We start from the raw sequence: 24,030 nt of genomic DNA, 5'->3' as shown, positions 1-24,030 counted from the left end.
TTGTTTTCTTTTTTTCCAACTTCGTTTTTTTTCATTTCTTGGTGAACAGAAATATTTTTAAGCCCGACTTTATTTAGCATCGCCACAAGACAGAGAGAAAAAGTCAGTGAGAGAGAGCGAGAGGTGGCCACTAACGAAGTAGTAATAAAAAGTCATTATTGATGATGTTGTTGGTGTTGTTATTGGTTTTAGCTACAATTTGACTGCAGGCCAAATGATCTATTATTAGTTTTTGTTGTAGAAATGAGAGTTGTTGACGTTTAAAATAACTACAAATGAAACTGAAATGAAAAGATTCAAATTAAAAACTCCATTACGATTTGGGCCCTAATGGCTAATGATTTTAAATATTTATTGGCAAAAAATTCCAATGGAATTTCTTCGATCATTCATTCGTTTTTAGCTCCGGGTTTTGTGTTGGTGTTGTTTTTGTTGTTATTTTAGTATTTAATTTACCATAAATATCCAAAATATCCGGGAAGGTTATGGGGAGATTATTGAATCCGTGGAGTAATAATGGGTTTTCCGATTCGATTTGCTTCCCGCTCTGTAATCCAAGTTTTGTAATTTGTTTTGACTATTTCTTTCCTTCTTTAAATCAGTTTTTTTTTCAATAATTTATTTTTTTCACTCCACTTGTATTGTTGTTGTTTTTATTGCTAATTAGGTGTGTGTGTGTGTTATTTTTATTGATGAACTAATCCCCAAAACACAGGTCTAGAGTTTTACACTTTAAACCGTAACCGTTTCGGTTTTATTCAATTCTATTTCTTTTTTTTTTTTTTTCAATTTTCGTTTTATCCAATTTTTCTATTGATTTTAAATTCGGTTTACGCGTTGTTTTTTTTCTGCTTTCGGCTTAGCTTTTACGTTTTTGTTCTACTCTCAAATCGCTGTTTAAACCGACAACTACAACCTAATTTGTTCTTTTATTGTGAATTAAGTTTACGAAGCGCGAATAACAAACACAAAAGCGAACAGTGATGAAGAAACAAGACGGACGCGCGATACCCTAACTAAAGCGTTTACGACGGGTGCTTTGGTTTGCGAGTTGAAAACCCTCTCGGCTTAGACGAGCTCTACGTTCCGTACGTTTCAGCGGCTGAAATAACTCTACTGTACTGGCTGCGGCAACAGACGTTAGCCTAACCAGACTGGGGCTGGCTGCCTGGTTTACATTAAACATGCAGTGGCAGCACAAAATTCAACCCATACACGCAAACCAGCCAGCGAGCGAGCGAGCAGCTGTTAGCTGTTGGTTGAGGTTTAAAGGAAAAGCAACAACAACAAAGGCTGCGACGACAACGACGACCAACCAATGACGATAATAACACAGGCAATAATATCGATGATATTTAGATACTCACACAGATACTCGCCACACGAAACACTCACACACAGAGTCTTAAGATAAAAGATAATTCACCAATACCCATGAAACTACCTTTGCACTCGCTCTCTCACACTCTCCCTCTCTTCTAACTATTGTGCACGTGCTCTTAGTTAATAGGGTTTTGTTTGTGCCTGACAACAATATCCAAAGAGAGCAAGAGCAGCAAAATTTGAGAGGCTCTCCGTTAAACAAAGATATCGAAATAACTAGAATGCTTGCTAACTAAGTAACTAATCAACAGGGATGGGGAATCTGAATGTACTTAAAAGTACTTTTTGTACTAATAATCTCCATTAGAAAGCTATATTAGTTTTAATTTAACTGCCACTGAAATGTTTACATATTTGGGAGTAAAGTAAAGGTGCACTTAAAGTTAATGTGCATTTCTGCCAGTTATTTTGGTGGCAATAAAATGCAATTAATCGTCATATGATTTGCTCTCAATAAAGTAATTCTGAGATTATATCGAAAAACAAAAAACCAACACTTTTTTATACCCTCTACCTTGAAAAGAAGGTTGTAGACCCATAAAGTATACATATTTATAATCAGTATAAAATTTTAAGTCGATTTACCGATATCCGTATGTATGTCTGCCTGTTGAAATCTCGAAACAGCCCACATTATTTGACGTACAAATTTGACAGAACAAATTTTATTGTTTCTAGGATGGTTGGTATTGAAAATGAGATATATAGGTTCACGTTTTGTTATAGTCGCCATATAACAGTACCTCCCAAAATTCGGTATTTTGATGATTTTTGCAACATTTTCCCACGAATTTGTCTAAAAATTTGGTATTTGTAGTTCATAATGGGTTCTAGCTGCGGTGACATTAAATATTTAGGTCCAGGCACTTCAAAAGCAACTATTACGATCCGGCTAAAACTATTCAAATCGGAAAATATAACTCGTTCTTTATTTGGCGTTTTTATTATAATAACGGTTTTCGATTCTAGGTCTCCTTGGACCAAATCCGTTTCAGGATATTTGGAGACGATTAAGCAATGTCCGTCTGTCTGTCGGACTGGGCGCACGATAACTCTCGAAGAGAGACTATCCGATTTGGTCCAAACTTGGTACAACGTAATATTTTTGTCAAACTTAGATCGAGTTCGGAGATGAGCTATTTCGGTCCACTCCTTCCGGTACCTTCCCCACAAAAGGTCAAATTTTTCATAGAAAATAAATTACCGCATAGGAAGAGAACGAATAATCTAGTTTTGTGCAAACTTTGAAAATAGTGATATTAGCACTACCGCAAGATTGGGTGCGAGAATGAACATGATCGGACTACTACTTCTAGTACCCTCCTCACAAAGGATTCAAATTTGGAATATTTAAAACGCTCATAAAATGCGAAATGTAATGCAGATTCTCTTCAAATTTCACACATACCAATATTATTACCATTACAAAATCGGGTAAAAGGATGAAGTATAGCGGACCATTCCTTCTGGTACTTTCCCCACGAAGGGTCAACATTTTGAATAACAAAACACATATACAATGCGAAATATGAAGCCGATTATTAACTCCGCACATCTCAATATTTCTACCAAAACAAGATCTGATGTGAAGATGGGATATATCGGGCCACTCCTTTGAATACCTTCCCTACAAAGGGTCAAAATTTGGAATATCTAAAACGCTTATAAAATGCGAAATATGCGACAGATTATCTTTAAACATTATGATGTGAAAATAGGATATACTAGCTCCCACCATCTGGTACTTCCTTCTATCTACCTAGGCTATCGTTAGAGCACTCCAGCATTTAAATGTGAACAAATCTTTAGTGTCTCGTACCATCGCTCGTTACCGTTATACTGGTGGCGTAGCCCGACGTCAAAGAAGTGGACGGAAGAAAACAGAAACATCAGCAGAAATGGTTCGAAAAGTAAAGAAGCGATTTGATCGAAACCCGCGTCGCACTGGCCGAAAAATGGCTCGTGTGGTAAACATATCACAATATTCCATTTTTTAAATATTGAAAAATGAGCTCGGGGTAAAGCCATTGAAATTCCACAAAGTGCAAGAACTTACACCGCAACAGAAAGAAAATGGATTCAAAAGGGCTAAAGAGTTGCTTCGCTTGACCAAAAGTGGTGAACTGCCGAATTTGGTTTTCTCCGATGAGAAAAAATTCGTTGGCCAGCAGTTTGTAAACAAACAAAATGATCGTGTTTACTTGCCAAAGAGGTCAGTTGAAAATGTGCACCTTCGGTTGACCACCAGAACTCAAGCGCCGTGATGGTGTGGGCCGCCATAACAGCCGATGGTCGCTCTCCGCTCGTTCTAATCGACCGCAGCATCAGAATAAATACCGAATATAGTATTAAAGCCTTGGGCATGCAAACATTTTGGGCGCAGACCTTAGATATTCCAACAGGACTCAGCTCAATCCACACAGCAGGCGCCACCAAGAATGGTTACAAAATGAGGTTCCTCTCTTCATTTCCAGCGCACAATGGCCACCAAAATCTCCGGATACCAATTCGTTGGACTATTGTGTCTGGAGTATTTGGGAAAGCAAGGTTGGCACTAAAAAATGGGCCAAAATACAGCAGAGCAAAATTCGGGCAGCGTGTAACGATTTCATTAGCCGTTTGAAGGCCATAATTCGTGCCGAAGGTGACCAATTCGAAAAATCTAAACTTTTTATAAAATTTGATGCTATTTCCGACATTTTTTGCTTTCATTCAATAAAATTTAAAAAGAATGTAAAAATTATAGCTCTTGACTTTATTCCACTTTTTTATCTCACCCACATTACATTATTATCCAAAGCTGTCACCTCCAATGATTATATCAGACTAAGGTCATAAACGAAATGGCTAATATTCTTCTACTCCATCGGTAGCTCTCCTATAGAGTGTCAAAACACTAATGAAACATGTCGAAATATATTTAAATAAACAGATAAAGACTGAGAGCATCAATATGTCAGCAATACTGACGGATACTCTTTAAATTGTTTTCTTTTGATATCAGCTATTTATGAAGGATTTAACAAACCTCTGGAGTAGTAAAGTACTATTAAATTTATTTATTTTTTTATCAATTTTTCAAAATTTCCATTTTTTATTCCTGATTTATAAGTGGGATAATAGATGTTCTTTAATTATCGGCGGAATAATTCACGGTATTACATTAGTACCTTTTCCGGCACGAAAAAAGGTACAAAGTAAAGTTTTCCATCTCTGTTCAACAATGGTCAAATAGAAACGTGTAGATTTATCTCCTCAAATGACAGATAGGTTCCTCTCTCTCTCATAGTTGCATTCCCATGAGGTAATACTAAATATTTAATAAACTAATTGTAAGATAGATTGCAAAGAAATTGTATGTCCGTCCTAAAAAATTATTTACTAATTTACTAACTAAAAGATTTTGATAGGTAAATTTTTCAATTTCAAACTCCGTTTTCATCCCAGAGATCTCACACATGGCTGCTGCTTCATTTAAGCTGTTTATTGTAATTCTCTCCCATTGATGATTGCCCAGATAATTTGCCTCTTCAGGTATGCACTGCGTATCTGTGTGAGTGTATTTGATTTTTTGCATCTTGCAGGTAAAAATCCATGTCAACATCTGCGTGTCAAATGTTCCAGCGTTTCTCCTGCTTTTCTTATTTTCTTTAATTACTAGCGCAATAGTAAATCTTTTTGTTATACCAATAAAAACAAATGTCATATGGCCACAAGTTTTGTTTTATTTTCGGAAGATAAGATATTAGCGTACGATAAGAATTGTTTAAGTGGTGTTTCCAACTAAGAGTTGGCAATGACACTCAATTGTTAGATGAGAATACTTTAAGAGAGTGTTAATGGGTTGTTTTTGAGATGGGAAGGTATGCTTACAAGCATAAGTACTTTTTGTTTGAAGAAATTTGATATGTAAAAATTATGATACCTAGGGAAGTTTAAATTTAATTCGAAAATTCGTTTTTATCCGTAAAAGCTTAGGTTTGGAGAAGTGTTGAAATTATAGGTCAACGTTGCGAGCGGGAGATAAAGAGGCTAATAAATAATTTTGCCTTAGGGCACAATTGTAGTTCGTTGTGTCCACGAACATGTTACGGCACTTTTTTTTAACTTAAAGTAGTAGTAGAATAGTTATGTTAAGCCATTTAATCTATGTTAGTATTAAAATTTGAATTATTAAAATGGATTAAAGATTACCCGACTGAATTGAATTGTTCAGAATTCTCTAAATCAACCTGTCTCCATTCATTTACAATTAATGGTATAAAAAGTATGTCTATTTATTTGGCCTGAACTCAACAATTGAACCGACTTTGTCTGAATTAGGAATAACCCCAATACCATCTTGAAGGTGTAAAATTCCAAAAAATAAAGAATAAATAGTTCCAGAGATCTTCCTGGATGTTTAGGGCTCACACATAAAATTGATAATCAAATGTTTAAAACTTGTCCGAAGGTTTGTGTTTTTGGCGAACTCGAACAGTGTGGCGTGACACTGTTGTATGGCATAACCAGTTCTGATTCAAGCCTAGACTAATAAGCCTATGACAATATTTGTGATTAACAGAGCACAGGAGTATATCTGGAAAGTATTTGACATTCGAAAGCGATATCAAATTCTATCACTACCTAAGGCCTACTTCATCGTTTCCGAAGCCTGGAAAATAGAAAGTTCCACGTTTCGGAAACGATGAAGCTGGCTAGCGGCGGTCATTTGGTAATGCACTCGACCCCCGAATTGTTCAGGTGTTTCGAAAATACTATATAGATTCCGTCCGAGCCCTTGTCTTGGAAAGACTTAACCCTTTTAATTATATTTTTAAATGTCAAAATATTTGGAGCCTATATTTAATAAAAACTACTTTAGTCAACATAGGTAGTTTTTTTTTTTTTTGAAGTGTTGAAAATATTTTTATTAAAAAAGAAGTTTAATAGATTTTTCTAAAATTTCTTTACTTTTTTCCAAAACGTTGTGAAATATTCTCAGAAAGTACGACAAGTGGTATCCATAACTCAAAATTAACATAGGTCGATTTACACTGTTTTTTTTTTAACCAAAATGCGTATTAAAATTAAGTAAAAAAATAATAAATTCGGCGAGACCGAACGGGTTAAAAAAGCATATAAAAGTTTCAAACGTGTTCCACTTTAAACTCTAAATACCAGTAGGACCGTTTAGATAATACTGTTAAATTTTCAAAAAACCATAAAGTGGCCAAAAGGGAACCTCTATAGCAGCGGTGCTCAAGAAAAAATACATCTTTTCAGTCAAATTTCTCTTTGCTTATTTAAATCTAGAACAAAACAGTGTTAAGTCATTATTTATACAAATATTATTTATCCATTTGCCTTATAAATTAATTTGACAAACATTCGTGTCTAAAAACAATTTAATAGAACCGTAAAATATAAAGAAAAACAGAATTTTAATTTTCTCTTGAATTATCTCCTTTTTCGGTTCATGTTCTAAAACACGGTTTTGAGCACCGCTGCTCTATAGACAAGTTTATACTTTGAGGATTTTCATCTACCAAATCTTCTTAAATACCAAATTTGAAACAATTTCGTGGGTAAATATGACTAGGATCATCAAAATATCGAATGATGCGCTATGGGAAAACGAGGACCTAAATATTCAATGTTCTGTCATTTGAGCTAGAACCCATTATGAACTACAAATACTAATTTTTAGACAAATCCGTAGAAAAATGTGACAAAAATCATCAAAATACCGAATATCGGGAGGTACCGTTATATGAGGGATATAAAAAAAGAGGACCTATACATACAATGTTTCACCACCGAAGCCAGAACCCATTGAGACATACAAATACCAATTTTTAAATAAATCCGGAAAAAATTTTGCGAAAATCGTCAAAATACCGAATTTTAGGAGGTACCGTTATATGGGGGCTATACCAAAACGTGGACCGATATATCTCATTTTCAATGCTAACCATCCAAGACACAATACAAATGGTTCTGCCCAATTTTGAAGTTTTATGTCGAATAATGTGGGCTGTATCATGATTTCAACAGACAGACAGACGGACATCGACTTAGAATTTTATGCTGATCATGAATATACATACTTTATGGGGTCTACGACGAATATTTAGGCATGTTACAAACGGAATGACAAAGTGACAATATACCCTCCTTTTCAAGGTGGAGTTTTAAGAATTTTCTTCATTACTGTTTGTTTTAAATTATTATGGAAATCACACAAATCTCAATAAAATAAACCTAAATCTAATTACAAATTTCTTCATTTTTTTTATTTATGCGTTTATTTAAACAGTTATTTATTACAAATAATTCTTAAAATAGTATTTTGCTGAAAATTATTTTGCCGCTTGATATAAAACACTTGTTTCTTAAAAAGTCTGATAATATTGTTTTTTTTTTAATAACTTACCTGGAATATTTATTAAGTGTTCCCTGCAATAGAAATAAAACAATTATTAGTATAAAATTCCATGTTATGGCAACTCTATAAATACTCAAATCATTACTGCTCTCTCAATTCACATTCTCTTAATAAACCATTGCAAATATAACACTACTGTTCATAACTCTCTTAAACTTCTCTTGTTAAGAGAACTGTGGGAAAATAGCAATAACCAATGTCGCATTGTGTCGTTGATGTTAGTTCATGACTCTCAAGCATGCATTTGCAACATCTTTAGCGAGCCCAGGCAGAAACTGCATAAATTCCCATAGTCATTAGGCGAGGTAAACAAAGAAAATTCAAATGAAAATTTTTTGTCAAATGTTGGTTAAAAATTACTACAATAAGACATTGGAAAACTCAGTTTATTAGCCTTGACCGAAATTAGAAGTGAGAGTTTATTTTATTTAGATACTTTTTTGTAAAAAATATGAAGGGCTTAAATAAATGAAGTACTTTAAATTAAAATCTCATTAGCAAATATTTTCAAGTGGAGTGAGCCTCTTGAAATAGAAAAATACAAAATTAGAAAAAAATTATATTGAAATTTCATATTTGATGATCCTTGGATCAGAAACCCCCGGATTCCTAAGACAAATATTTGTTTTTAATTTCCATTAAAAAGCGTTATGAGAATTAATGGAAATATAAAAAAGGATAAAAAAATAAACAACACATAAAACATGTGACATCATCACCCCACCCCTCCCGCTTTCATTGCACCCCATGCATGTATGTCCTTTATCCCACCCCCTTTTGATATTTTTTTAAATACCATACTAAATACCGCCACCATACAGTCCTTATCATCCGCTTAAGCAGCTCTGTATGCTTGGCAGATATTCTCATTGTGATACCCCTTATTGTGTCACAAGCTGTTGTTGTTGATAGGCGAACGAGTGAACACCCGTGGTTTTTTCTCTATGACAATTGAGGCGATTTGTAGCAAATTAACAATAACACGCATTTTAATTGTTTTTCTAATTTTTTTGTTGCATCATTTGTTTGTTAATTTTCTAGCTCTTTTCAAGTGTGGACTCTCTTGCGAAGTTATGAAGTGGTTTTGTATATGACCATGTATAAAGGATACTTGCAAATAAACTGCGGGCATTGTACCATGCAATTTCCAATGTTCTCATCATCAACGAATTAGGCTTTAATTGTCTGCTACTTTTTAATGACAAGCCACCAGAGAGTGCATCCAATCCATTCATTCAGAATGTGTAGATGGTGTGACAACTCAAAACGGCATGAAAATCGTAAGCGTAGCGTAACTTAAAAAAATATTTGCTTTACTTTCCACTTGTGATTCATACTGTCAGGGATTTAGATTTTATTATAGGGGAAAGCGGGGTAATAATTAAGTGTAGCAATAAATATTATCTTATAATAACATGCATCCAGGGTCGTTATCTTGGATGCTGGGATGAAGAGTAGTAAGGACTATTTGCCAAAAAAAAAATCAATATAAAATACCAAGGAGGTCCACTGAGATAAACGTCTACCAGTGCAATTATGTCTAAATCAGACCTCGCGATTTCCGAGAAAAAAAATTCTGCCAGGATTGTTACAGGAAGAAATAGGAAGGATAATTAACTTTTGGGGTTAGGACTAGTCAGTAGCGTTATTTATCTATATGTCTAGTAGGAATATTACCACACAAAAGGTTATTATTTTAGATATTATATGATATGAGAGTCATTTTTACTGATGTAAGGTTCAGTTATAGACCACCTTAATCACAGGTCGAATCATCAAAGATTAACTTTTATTAAATTAAATTGAAATTATCAGCAAAAATTCTATTAACTCACTAGTCGTGCTGGAGTGATAATTTAACGTTTGCAGGGAGACGAGCTATCATCATGCATAATCAGTCATGCATAACCGCTAAACATTTAAAAACCGACATAACATTTTGAAAAGCATTGATTCATGTTGGTGGTAAAGATCTGGGAAAAAGCATAAACTACTCAAAATACCAAATAAACTACTCTGAATAGAGTTAAATTTTCTTTGGAATTTACATATTCGCATATCAGGAGAAATGACTTCATTTTCTGTAATCTTAGAGATAATATGACCTAGATTGGAATCCTCCAGAAAGCAGGAAAAAAGAAAAAACTCCTGGAAAATAAGCCTTATAAAGGACTTAACATCAACTGAAAATCGTGAGGTGAAATAAAAGGAAGAGCTAATAACAGATCAAGGTGAACGATATTTGAAGAGGACCTTTGCTCCCCAAGAAGCTTAGCATGAATGGAGAAGAACTGAACGTTATTTGCATGAACTACCAAAACGTTGACCGATAGATCTCATTTTCAATACCAACCATCCTACAAATTGTTTTGCTAAATGTTGACGATCTACGTCAAATAATGTAAGCTGTATCGTGATTTCAACAGACAGACGGACATCGTTAAATCGACTTAGAATTTTATGCTGATTATAAAAATATATACTTTATGGGGTCTACGACAAATATTTAGGGATATTACAAACGGAAAGGTTAGTATACCCTCCTTTCCAAGGTGGAGGGTATCAAAAGGGTTTTAAGTTTGCCGGGCCGAACTTTTTATATCCTTCACCATCAAAGTATGTGGACCTATTTCCAATACCAATCATTCTGCATATAATGTAAACCTTTGTGCCGAAAGTCAAAGCTCTGGATTAAAAAATGGGGACTCTATCATAATTTCAACAGGAAGTCAGATTGACATCGCTAAATCGGCTTAAAATTTTACGCGAATTTTTCGAGTCATTGCAAATGGGACGAGAAATTAGATATTCTCTCCATTATATGGAGGGGGTATAAAAATTAAGAGACCATGGCCTCTTATCTCAGAGAGAGGGAGAGAGAAAGATATTATTATTGACCTTATCTCACATAGAAAGACCCCCTTCCTTGTCATATCAGATTATTATATAAACAAAAATGATACAGACTGGCCTTTATCTTAATGAGATCAGTTCTGGCTTCACCAAATCTCAGATATAGTTTACATACGCCCCCCCTCTCTTAGAGATAGATAGGTACTGGTTTTTCCCCCTTATCTTAGAAGATATTTTCCTGACGCCCCTTTATATCAGAAATAATTCCCCTGACTAGCCAATACTTCAGAGGCATTGGTCATTATCCTGAAAATAATACTTCTAACCTCCCTTTATGTCAGTGGCTAGGCCCTTATCTCAGCGAACGAGAGAGAATGCAATCCATATTCCGTCTTATCTCTGAGAGAAAGTAATGACACTTGCTTCTCCTTGCCATAACAGATTATTATCTATCTGGAAAAGAATATGGTTTTCATAGTAGGATGTTATCGTAGGAAAAAATATCCGTTGAATTTCTTCTTTCTGAGAGACAGATTGGTACTGAATATCCTATTACATCAGAGATTATGGTAGGAAATTATCTCGGGAAGTATGCTTTGGAATTCTCTTTATATCAGAAAGAGTGGTTCACACTGGTCATTATCTCCGAGACAATGGTCAGGCTAGTCTTTTCTTAGAGGGAATGGTGCTGACTTCCATGTAGATGAGAAAATATGGTTCTGACTTCATTTTAGAGAATTATTCTGAACTGGTCGTTATTTCTTGCAGTTATGCGTAAAATAACGGACCTGATCATTCATTATCTCAAAAACAATGGTCCCATCGTCCCTTTAACTCAGTGAGAATGATCCTGGCTGCCCGTTTTCCAAGTGGTAGGGGATCCGAGATAAACGCTCGAATTTCGAGTCCAATTCTCAGATGATCTGCATAGAATCACATACCGAGTCGATTTATGCATGACCGTTCACCCTTCCGTCAGTCCATGTATTCTTCTAAACAAAGTACAGGTCGCACTTATTGCCCGATCCAGATAAAATTTTGCACAAGTCGTTTATTTGGCCCAAGGACGAACTCTATAGAAATTGGAGATAATCGATCAAAAATTAGATATAGCCCCCATATATATTTGAACCAAACGTGTAATTTTAGCCCAAACGGAATGGAATTTGACACTTAAGACCAAATTGAAAATCGGTTCAGATATAGCTATAGGTCCCATATACATTGTTCATCCGATTTGTTATATTTGTTCTCCACAGCCATAATCTGCAATCCGTAACAACAATATTCGGAAAAATATATCCAATACAGCTCAGAAAAACTTTTTCCAAATTTTATCAAGATCGGTTCAGATTAGTGTATAGCTCCCATATATATCTTTTCCGATTTTTTACTTCCATTTATCTCCGAGAGAATGTTCGTGACTGGTTCTTCGTTGCCGGGACATTGCTTTATCTCTTAGATAATGGTCTTGACTGGAATTTTCTAGATATAATGATCTTGAGATACCTTTATCTTAAAGATAATGGTGCTTACTTAACATCAGAGAAAATGGCCCTGACTCGGAATGTGGTCCTGACGGGCGACTCTCTCGGAGATAAGGATATTCGAAGATAGAATGACCCTTTCTTAAAATTATTTGCCCTTAAATTGTCTAATCATATCCGAAGAAAACATGTTTTTAAGCAACCAAGAAACTTCTATTGAGCACATCAATATTTTTTTCCAAACGCCAATTCTTGCTACCGCCAGTCACTTTCGATGCTTGTGCGCCATCTCCATCTCTGTTATGGCAATGCCATCAAATCAACTTATTTGCCAGTTTATGGCAGACGCACCATAAAAACCCAATTAAAATTATACGCCAACAGAAATACTTCCTTAAAAAGTTCATTCCCAGAAGCAAGAATTGCATTGCCGTCACTCACTCGCTCACTCAGCCCACGCACCGCCACAGCTCATCGTTCTCAACCACATTATGGAGCTTCTTAATGTTTCGACACGTTTCATTGCTCGACAAGGTTAACGATAGAATTAGGCTTAATCACTTCATAACCAGAAGTGTGACCTGAAATGCAAAAACAAAAAAGCCACAATGGCTGTTTGCGTTTCTCATGTCGTTGATCTTCTCCCACTCCTAGATTTCGTTTTTTTTTTTTTTTTTGGGTTATTTGGAAAACTTTCACAAGAGAAACGATTGATTCCCACGGGAATAGAGCTGGAAAAATCACAAAGAACCAAAAAGCTTTGGCAAAGGAAATTATGGCAGCAGAGCATTTTCAAATCTCAACAGAAACTGAACATGAATGAAACGCATGAATGTGGAGGATAATGAGCTAGGCCAACACACCGACACACAGCCATGCATTGTGCTGTAAACTATCATTGAATGGGAACAAACAATGAGACAACAACAACCACCACGGCAAATCGTGGCAGCAAAACAAATCCACACCCACCGACCGGCTGGCAAGCCAACCAGCCAAAGTCCACCCCAAGTTTTGTGCAGTACGTCTTTATTAAAACTAGTGCAAACCATGCCACCAACGAGTCTCTCAGCCAAACAGTCAGCCAAGGATTGTAAGTTTTGATCATAGTTCTGTGTTTATGTTCCCAAACATGCCAACCAGCCAACCAACCAGACATTCAGTCATCCAGCCATGGAAAACTTTATGAAAAATAACAAAAAAAAAAATCCGAAGCAGGGGAAATAATCTTAAAACGTGTCAATGGTCGTAGATAGCTGGGTATTGTTGTTGTCACTTGTCAGAACATGCAACCTGAACAACAAAACAGCTAACCGGAAATCGACAACAATTGCAGGCCTCTGCACTGGATGGGAATCCATCACTGAGAGGAAAATTGTCCGGAACTAAAGAAAAAAAAAAGAAACCGAAGGATGACTGAGGGAGTCGTTTCCATTTGAGTTTGTTCTTTGAGTCATAGATTAGAAAAAAAAAAACAGGTTGTCTGTCACGGCTTCATGGCTTGACACAGATTTTCAAAGTGAAAAAACGTTAAAAGTGACAACTAATTGGATCCGTTTTCGATTCTTCTTTTTTTTTTTGTTGTTGCAACAATTATTACATAATTATCAAATCGATTTTCAATTAATTTCCTCTTTTGATGGCCTTAATGCTTGTTTTTCGTTTTTTTTTTTTCAGTTTTAATTGATTAATGACTACAATCATCGATTGTGTTGTATTCTTCAAGCCTTCTTCTCCAGTACTTGTCTGCAGATACTTGTGGCAATAAATTAGAAAAAATGTCCATGAAATGAAAGAGGGGCAAAAAAAACAACAACTCAAATCGAATTGTTTGAATTACCCATTCAGGCTAAAGAAACAAATCATCGGCCACCAAACGGCAATAAAATACATCCTACGATGGAAAAACATCATCATCCTCAATGCATTACTAACAGTCTCGAATAAAATTATAGCACATGGTAATACACATGGACTAAGAACTCAATCTAAGTTTCAATTATCTCATTCATTGTCATAATCTGCGAGAAAATTGTCCTGACTACTAGATAATGCTTCTGACTACTCGCTATATCTGGGTCATTATTGTTTAGATATTGGTCCTGAATGCCTATCGTCTACGAGACAAAGGTTCTTATAGCCCATTATCTCTAAGTAAAGGTCTTCTAGACCATTTTTTTCGAGAAACTAGTCCTGAATGACCCTTATCTAAGGGGCTATTATCTCCGATAAAATGGTCATGGCTGATCATTATATTATTGACTGACCATAATCTTGGAGATAATGATATTTACTTACCATTATCTTTGAGATGATGGTATCCGAAGTAATTATCCTGAATGACCATTATCAGTCAGATAATAGTTCTGACTGGCCAACTATTATTTGTGAGATAATATTTCTGGTCGACCATTTTCTCCGAGATAATGGTCAAGAAGACCTTTACTTAGAGATACTAGAGACAAGAATATGACGACTATCTTGTGACATAAAGGTCCTGATTGGGCACTATCTCCGAGTTAATGGTATGGACTAAACATCATCTTCCAGATAATGGCCCTGATTGGTCATTATCCCCGAGATAATTGTCATTATCTTTATTATCTCCGAGTTAATGGTATTTATTGGCCATCACCTTCCCGATAATGCCACTGATTGGTCATTATCTCCGAGATAATTGTCTTGAATTGTCATTATCTTCTAGATAATATTATCGAAGATAACATATTATCTCGAAGATAAAGGAACAGGCTGAGCATTATTTTTGTGATAATATTTATGACTGATCATTATTCCTTAGATAATGTTCCTGGCTGACCGTTTTCTTCGAGATAATAGTCCTTAATTACGATTATCTTCGAGATAATATTTCTATTTGACCATTATATTCGACATAAAGGTCCTGATTGACCATTATATACGAGATAAAGGTCCTGAATAACATTATCTCCCAGATAATAGCCCTTAATTACGATTATCTTCAAGATAATATTTCTTTTTGACCCTTATCTTTGAAATAAAGGTCCTGATTAACCGTTATTTTCCAGATAAAGGTCCTAGATAATAGTCTAGCAGACCACTATCTTCGAGATAATAATCCTGAATTACGATTATATCCGAGATAACATTTCAGTTTGACCATTATCTTCCTGATAAACGTCCTGACTTGTCATTAATATTCCTGACCGGCAATTATCTCCTAAATAATAGTCTGGCTGACCATTATCTTCGATATTATAGTCCTCAATTACTATTATCTTCGCGATAATATTTTAGTTTGACCACTATCTTCGAGAAGAATGACCATTATCTTCGAGATAATTGTCCTGGCTGATCATTTTCTCCCAGATAATATTCCTGAATAACCATAATATCCGAGATAAGGATCCCGACTTTCCATTAATATTCCTGACCAATCATTATATCCTAGATAATAGTCTGGCTGACCAGTATCCTCCAGATAATAATTCTCAATTGCTATTATCTTCGAGATAATATTTCAGTTTGACCATTATCTCCAAGATAATAGTCCCGACTGACCATTATCTCCGAGATAAAAGCCTGAATGACCATTACCTCCGAGATAAAGGTCGTGAATGACCACTTTCTCTCAGAGACTAATCCTTATCGCCGAGATATAGGCCCTTAATTAACATTGTATACCAGATAATAGTCCTGATTTTTCCACTATATACGAAATAATGGCCCTGACTGCCTAGTATGTCTGATATTCCTGATGCTCCATTATCTTCGAAAAAATATCCCTGAATGTTCATTATCTTTATGATGATGCTCTATACTGGCAATTACCTCGGAGATAACAGTTCTGGAGGGCCACAACCTCCGAGTTAATGGTCCTGACTTGCCACTATCTACAAGATAATAGTCCTGATTGGCCATAATGGTCCTGAATGAAGATTATATCTGAGATTAATGTCTTTACTGACCATTATCTCCAAGACAATGGTTCTATTCATTCTTCCATGATAATGCCATTATCACCGAGCTATATATCCGGACAGATTATTATTTCCGGGACAAATGTCCTCACAGACCATTACCTGTAAATTATAGTTCTCGAATGGCCATAATCCTCAAGGTAACGATCCTTAATGGGTATTATCTTCTAGATAATGACTCTGTCATACAACTATCTACGAAAAAATGGTCCTGACTAGACATTATGTCCAAGAAAGTAACCCTGGTGTGATAAAAAGAATGAGAACTTTGCAAAAAAATCATATATTTGTATGTCCCAACCTAAAAAATTTTTAAATAAAATTTTTTAATAAATTAAATTAAATAAAAATATATATAATATAAATTAAAATAAATCAAATTAATTTTTTTTTTTAAATTAAATAAAATATATTTCGCACAAACAGAAAATATTAACCTTTTACTAAAATGGCGCCCAACGTAAGAATTTCTCAAATTTATAAAATATTGTTCAAATATGTTACCCTAAGTTATAACAAATAAAAAAGCTGCTAAAATCGACCGGCCCGGACTTTTAATACCCTCCATCATTTTGAAGAAACTTGAAAATTTTCAAAAAATTCCTTGAAGAAATGAATGAAACCCTATATGTGGGGGCTATACGAAGACGTTCTGCTTCGAAAATAATTTTTTGTCATAGACTGTAGAATATGGGGGCTATACGAAGACGTGAACCTACATAGATATTTTTTTGGCATAAATTAGAGTACCCATTACGAACTTCAACTACGAAATTTGAAGCAGTTCCGATTTAAATTGTCGCTAAAATTATCAAAATACCGAATATTGGGAGTTACCGTTATATTGGGGCTATACGAAGACATATCATGATCTGTAATACCTATTACGAACTTCAAATACGAAGTTTGAAATATTTCCGTTAAAAATATCGCTAAAATCATCAAAATACCGAATATTGGTAGGTATCGTTATATGGTGGCTCATTTACGAATTTAACCTGCCTTCTGGCACACGTATGCAAAATTTTAGACTTCTATCGATATCGGATATCGATAATTATACTTAGAATTTTACGCTGATATATATATTCTGGATATATACAAAGTTAAAGTTAATATACCCTCCATAGTATGGTGGAGGGAAGCTTATCCTCCTTAAAACAATTTCGATGCTATAATTTGCCACACAACTGTGCCGCAAGCAGATAATCCTACGTAGATGACATGTAGTTGATTGGGTCTTATGTTGTTCTATAAAAACCAAAAACACTTTGTGTATTAAGCCAAACACGAAAAGACGCGCGACGGTTATAGCAACCGAAAATCAAGAAGAAAAAGAATAACAACAACAACCCCGAAAAGAAAAACACAACAACAAAAACATCAAGACCAATCATCAGCATTTCTAAGACTTCATTTATTCAGCAAAGACTCGTTGTTCTCGGCTCAACACTACACCTTAGAGGTGTTCACTCAGCGAGCCAAGCAGTAGCAACTACTGTCGCAGTAGTAGTTGTGAGCAGCAGCAGCAGCAGTAAGCAATGCATTCATTCAACAAGAAAAGAACAGGAAATTCATTGCCAACAAGGTGTGTCATCCATCCGCGCACACACACACAAAAACACAACGACAGACAGCAAGCCCCCAGAAGCCGAGCCGAGTTGAGAAAACCACAGCGACACCCAGCAATAAACCCCCACTCACTTTACTGGGTGTATTGGTGTGCGAGCTACGTCCACCTTTGTTGCTTTGGGGTGAAGAGGGGGAAAAACAAAAACAACGAAATGTTGTTGCATCACTGACTTCCGTTTTAGTTTAACTGTAAAACATTGTGTCGTCGCTTGCGGTTCTTGGCGAGTTAGTGTGAGTGATTGCACACAGAGTTGCCACAGGCAAAGAAAATAAATTTGATTTCAAAATTAATGTTCACCGAAGCATAATGTTGCACTGAAGAAGAAACCGGGCCTAGGGCCATGCAACTACGCACGAGTAATTCAGGTCGGTTGGGTAGGAGAAAATTGATTTATGCTTTAAAGCTGGGGAAACAGAGGTGTGTGTCTTTTTTTTTGAGAAATATAAATTGTTGCTTTGGATGACCATAAGACGGACTTCTATGTATGAAGGAGATTAAGGAGGTCTCTTATGTTTAGAAGAGCTGAAAAATTAAGAAATAAAAAGCTGTAATTTCGGCAGGGCCGAACTTTGAATACCCTCCACCATTTGGAAAGAATTTGGCAATTCTCAAAAACAATAAAATCCGTTAAAATGTTATAAATATCGAATGTAGCCCTTATATTAGGGTCAATACGACGACATAGACCTGCATAGGTAATTTTTTTCATAAGCCATTACAAGATTCAAATGCGAAACTTAGAAAAAAATTGGTGGATAATGTAGCTACAGTCATCAAAAAATACCGATTATCGGTAGGTACCGTTATATCGTTATATACGAAGGCATGGACCTGCCCAAACAATTATCTGTCTTAGGATTTAGTATTCATTGCGAACTTCAAATACCAAATTTGACACAATTCGGGTGAATAATGTCGCTAAAATCATCAAAACACCGATTATCGGTAGGTAATGTTATATGGGGGCTATACGAAGACGTGTACCTGCACATACAGTTTTCTGTCTTAGGCTGTAGTATCCATTACGAACTTCTAAAAGCAAATTCGAAACAATTCCGGTTAATAATATCGCTAAAATCATCAAAATACCGAATATCGGGAGGTACCGTTATATGGAGGCTATACAAAGACGTGGACCTGCATAGACAATTTTCTGTCTTAGGCTGTAGTATCCATTTTAAGCTTCAAATGCCAAATTTGAAACAATTCCGGCGAATAATGTCGCTAAAATCATCAAAATACCGAATATACGGAGGTACCTTTATATGGGGGCCATACGAAGACGTGGACCAGCATAGACAATTTTCTGTCTTAGGCTGTAGTATTCATTGCGAACTTCAAATACCAAATTTGACACAATTCCGGTGAATAATGTCGCTAAAATAATCAAAATACCGAATATCGGGAGGTACCATTATATGGGGGCCATACGAAGGCGTGGACCTGCACAGACAATTTTCTGCCTTAGGCTTTAGTGTCCATTTCGAACTTCAAATGCCAAATTTGAAACAATTCCGGTGAATAATGTCGCTAAAATCATCAAAATATCGAATATCGGGAGGTACCGTTATAAGGGGGCTATACGAAGACGTGGACCTGCACAGACAATTTTCTGTCTTAGGCTTTAGTGTCCAATTCGAACTTCAAATGCCAAATTTGAAACAATTCCGGTGAATAATGTCGCCAAAATCATCAAAATACCGAATATAGGGTAAGTGTACCAGTAGTCGGCACTTTTAGGATTTTCGCGTTTTTAATCGCTCACCATTCTGAGTGGAACTTTTCAATTATTACAAAGTTAATTTATTCAGATTCGACATTTTGTATAGTTTTTGCAACAATAAATAAAGTTTTAATAACTTTTTATTAAATTTCATAAATCTGTAGTTTTATTAAAACAATGCTTTTTTGCCAGTAGTCGGCACCACTTGCTAATTGTCGGTATGGAATGTTCCAACAGTCGGCATACCAATTTTTTTGTAAGAATAATTAATAATAATAATAAATTAATTCATTAAAATACAATATTTTTGTTTAGTTAAATTGATTCGACGTCTTTATTGTACTTTTCTTAAGAATATGGATTGTTGAGGACCTTCACAGACAAAAATTTAATTTTTATTAGAATAAATCATCTTTTCTTAGCGAAATTGTACACAAAGATAGCTGACAATATATTTGAAGTAAACAAAATTTATTTAGTCATAATAGTTTCATTTATTTGGGCTTAAAAATAAAAAGTGCCGACTACTGGGACATGCCGAACTTAGGCACACTTACCCTATGGAGGCACCGTTATAAGGGGGCTATATGATAACGTGGACCTACATGGCCCATTTACGAACTTAACCTGCCTACTGGCAAAATATACATTTGTGCAAAATTTTTGACTTCTATTTCAATTCGTTCCAAAGATAGCGTGATTACAACAGACAAATAGACGGACAGACAGACAGAGACGGACATGGCTAAATCGTCTTAGAATTTTACGCAGATCAAGGGTATATTTACTTCGTTGGGTCTGACATGAGTATTTCGAAGAGTTACAAACGGAATGATAAAATTAATATACCCTCCATAGTATGGTGGAGGGTATAAAAAGGTTTCCTGGACATAAAAGCCCAAAGAAGTCTCCTTATATTGATATAAATGCTCTAGAAGGTATCTATACGCAGGAGATTTTCACGAACTCTTGGCTGAAGACCTTTTTTAGTTCAAGAAGGACTTCTATGTATGGACGAAAAACAGTTTTCAAGATTTAACGTCTTTGTCCCTAGAAGGTATCTATACGTAGGAGATTTTTATGAACTCTTGGCTGAAGACCTTTTTGAGTTCAAGGAGATCTCCTATATATGGAAAAAAAAACAATCCTCAGTTTTCAAGACTTTCAAGTCTTTGTCCCAGAACCACAAAATATGACCTTCAAAAATCTATAAATTTTGCATTCCGAAACCAGATGCAGTAATAAGATTAGCTCGACCATGGTTTCATTTCAAAAACAAGAACAACAACCCATTGACAACCCTTTTTCCCAATAAATCATCAATAAGCTCTGCATCATCCATGTTGAAGGCCAGAGCACACTCAAACTATTTTGCGCTAAACTCTTTCGTCATTTTCGTAAATAGCAAAAGTTCACAACAACTGCCGATGATGTATGTGAATGGCATCGAAGAGAGAGAGAGAGAGAGAGAGAGAGAAATCAGGATATTGGCAACTTCAAATGCTGCTGCTTTTTTTCAATTTGCATTGTCATGACATGCTAATACCAATAACACAAATAACAGCTACAACATTGCCAGCTGTCTGTCTGACACCAACAGCTAACAGTTCCGATTGCACAAGCCACAGATAAGAATATCGAATAACACTCGTTATTGGAAATCTCATAGAGCACGCACTGCGATGAGTGCAAAAGATTTTGTGTTCAATTTCCATTTCAGAATAAATGAATAAAGTAATAGAATAGACTGGCATACCGACTGACAGACAGACGAACAGAGTGCGGAGAGCGTTAGAGTTATTGGAAATACAAGGCCACTCAAAAGCGTTGTTATTCTGTAATGGATATTTTGAAACTAAAACGGATCCGTCATTTGGCTCATGCATATGCATGTAGTTCAAGGAAGGTTGCAAGAAGAGGGGTTTCTTAAGTTTTGTGATGAGGTTTTGAAAAGGAAAAGAAGGGTAAAAGAAGTATAGGAGGGAAGAAGAAGTTTTCAATTAACATTTTGATTTGCACACCACATTTGCATTGAAGGTCTTTATCGGTATAAAATCTTCTGTCATGATTCAGATGACTATGGACGTGATTGTATGAGAATATGCATCAATTTGTCATGATAATGGACTTTAGCATAAATATGAAGTGCATTTTGTAAATCACTGAACTTATTTGAGGATTTGGTTATGGGCCTGTTCCAGAACTGCAAGAATATAAAACTTTTTACTACGATAACCGATTTCCCCTTTTATAATATCGGAAAAAATTCTAGACTTTGGGTGAGATAAAAAACTGTAACCAACTTCAGCAGACTGATGTCATTTCTAAGTCGCTCGTCCGACAGCTCTTAAAATTATTCCAGTGACAGCTCATTATATTATTTACAAGCCTACAAAAGCATTTTGGTGAGAATTTTCCAGAAAAAAAGATATTAGTGATGGAATTCAAGCGCGGAAAATTTGGCTGGAAAACCTCAAGTGGCTATCGTTAGAGCACTCCAGCATTTAAATGTGAATAAATCTTTTGTGCCTTATACTCTCGCCCGTTACCGTGATACTGGTAGCAAAGTCCGACATCAAGAAAGTGGACGACACAAAACAGCAACATCAGCAGAAATGGTTGGAAAAGTAAAGAAGCGACTTGATCGAACCCGCGTCGCAGTGGGCAAAAAATGGCTCGTGAGCTGAACATATCGCAATATTCCATTCGGCAAATATTGAAAAATGAGCTCGGGGTAAAGCCATTGAAATTCCAAAAAGTGCAAGAACTTATACCGCAACAGAAAGAAAATAGACTCAAAAGAGCTAAAGAGTTGCTTTGCTTGGCCGAAAGTGGTGAATTGCCGAATTTGGTATTATCCAATGAGAAAACATTCGTTGTCCACCAGTTTGTTGGTTCAGCAAACAAAATGGTCGTTTTTACTTTCCAAAAAGGTCAGCTGAAAATGTGCACCTTCGGTTGGCCACCGGAACTGAAGCACCGGCCATGGTGACGGTGTGGGCCGTCATAACAGCCGATGGTCGCTCTCCGCTCGTATTAATCGACCCTGGCATCGAATAAATGTCGAATATTATCGCGAAAATATTTTGGAGGGTGTATTAAAGCCTTGGACACGCAAACATTTTGGCCGCAGACCTTGGACATTCCAACAGGATTCAGCGCACTAAGCACTCGCCACCCTAGAATGGTTACAAATTGAGATGCCTCGCTTCATTTCCAGTGCAAAATGGCCACCAAAATCTCCGGATACGAAACCGTTGGACTATTTTATCTGGAGTATTTTGGAAAGTAAGGTTGGCACTAAAAAATACCAGAGTTTCGATTACCTCAAGCAAGCGCTTCGCCGGGAATACGCCAAAATACCGCAGAGCTACATTCGGGCAGCGTGTGACGGCTTCATTGGCCGTTTGTAGGCCATAATTCGTGCCAAAGGTGACCAATTCAAACAAATCTAAACTTATTCTAAAATTTGATGTATTTCCGACATTTTTTGCTTTTATTCAATAAAATTTAAAAAAAAAAATATGTAAAAATTATTGCGTTTGACTTTGTTGCAGTTTTTGTTTAATCTCACCCTGTAGATATAAAGGTTTAGGCTCACTGTAGCCAAATTTTGTCATATTTACAGGACATATGTGCTTTGTGTGGTTTTGTCGACTCCCAGTAAATATCCACTCTTCTTAACTAGGAGTGATGAATTCTCTTTCCTTTTTATTAGCTTAAATTTCCTTAAATTTTTTTTCCAAAATATAAAAAGTTTAAAAGCATTATAAATCAAATTACAGACTATAAATTGCACTATATGCAACCAACGCACAAACACTAACATATATTGTCATTTTTAACCAAAGGAAATTACAATATATATGAGGGTAATATTGTAATGCAATATTAATTAAATCAATTTATTTTTAATATTACTTGTGGATTTACAAAGATCAATATAAAAAGAGCAGTGAAGCATCAATGAAATTTAATTATATTGATTAATATTGATAAAGCAAAGGAAAATGTGTATAAATGAAAGAAAATATGGTCCACGAATTCAAAAAAAAAAAAAAGTTAAAAAGTATCAGTCTTGGCCGACAGATGTATACCCTCAGCCAATGTTCGATGTTTTTAATATATTTTAACTTCTGTTATGATTATTTAAATTGTTGATCCTCTATGGCGTAGGTTTCGAAGAAATGGGCCAATATTGTTCATTTTGTATTGATCCTAAATAAATATGATATAAATATTGCGACGTGTCAGGTTCGGACTACGTTGGTTACTTCCTTCATTTTATATGAGATAGGGTAAGTGTACCAGTGGTCGGCACTTTTAGTACATTCGATTTTTCATTCTTCCAACATTCTGAGTGAAATCTTTCAATTACCAAAAATTAAAGTTTTTCAGATTTCAAATTTTGTTTAGTTTTCTAAATAATAAACAAAAATTTGTTTTGTTTTCATTAAATTGGCAAAATTTGCAATTTTACTAAAATAGTAGTTTTTTGCCAGTAGTCGGCACCAATGATCGGCATGTCTATTTGCCAGTAGTCGGCATATGGTATTTCAGTAAAA

At 35.5% G+C, this 24,030-nt stretch overlaps 1 protein-coding gene across 2 annotated transcripts in view; it reads right to left on the bottom strand.

Moving 5' to 3' along the window:
- LOC131800392 (protein numb-like) overlaps positions 1-24,030 on the bottom strand; it is an 83,514-nt gene that overhangs the window by 44,996 nt on the left and 14,488 nt on the right. Inside the window, exon 2 of one of the 2 annotated variants that reach the window (XM_059125158.1) lies at positions 7,799-7,821. The gene's annotated coding sequence lies outside the window, so the exon portion shown is untranslated. Of the gene's footprint in view, positions 1-456; positions 1,187-7,798; positions 7,822-24,030 lie in introns of those variants that run through there. The other variant, XM_059125157.1, reaches the window with a different exon arrangement.

This window comes from Musca domestica, unplaced genomic scaffold (genome assembly GCF_030504385.1).
Source record: "Musca domestica strain aabys unplaced genomic scaffold, Musca_domestica.polishedcontigs.V.1.1 32, whole genome shotgun sequence".
Lineage (NCBI taxonomy): Eukaryota > Metazoa > Arthropoda > Insecta > Diptera > Muscidae > Musca > Musca domestica.
Note: the sequence above shows the minus strand (reverse complement) of the source record. Positions and strands in the feature narration are given on the sequence as shown.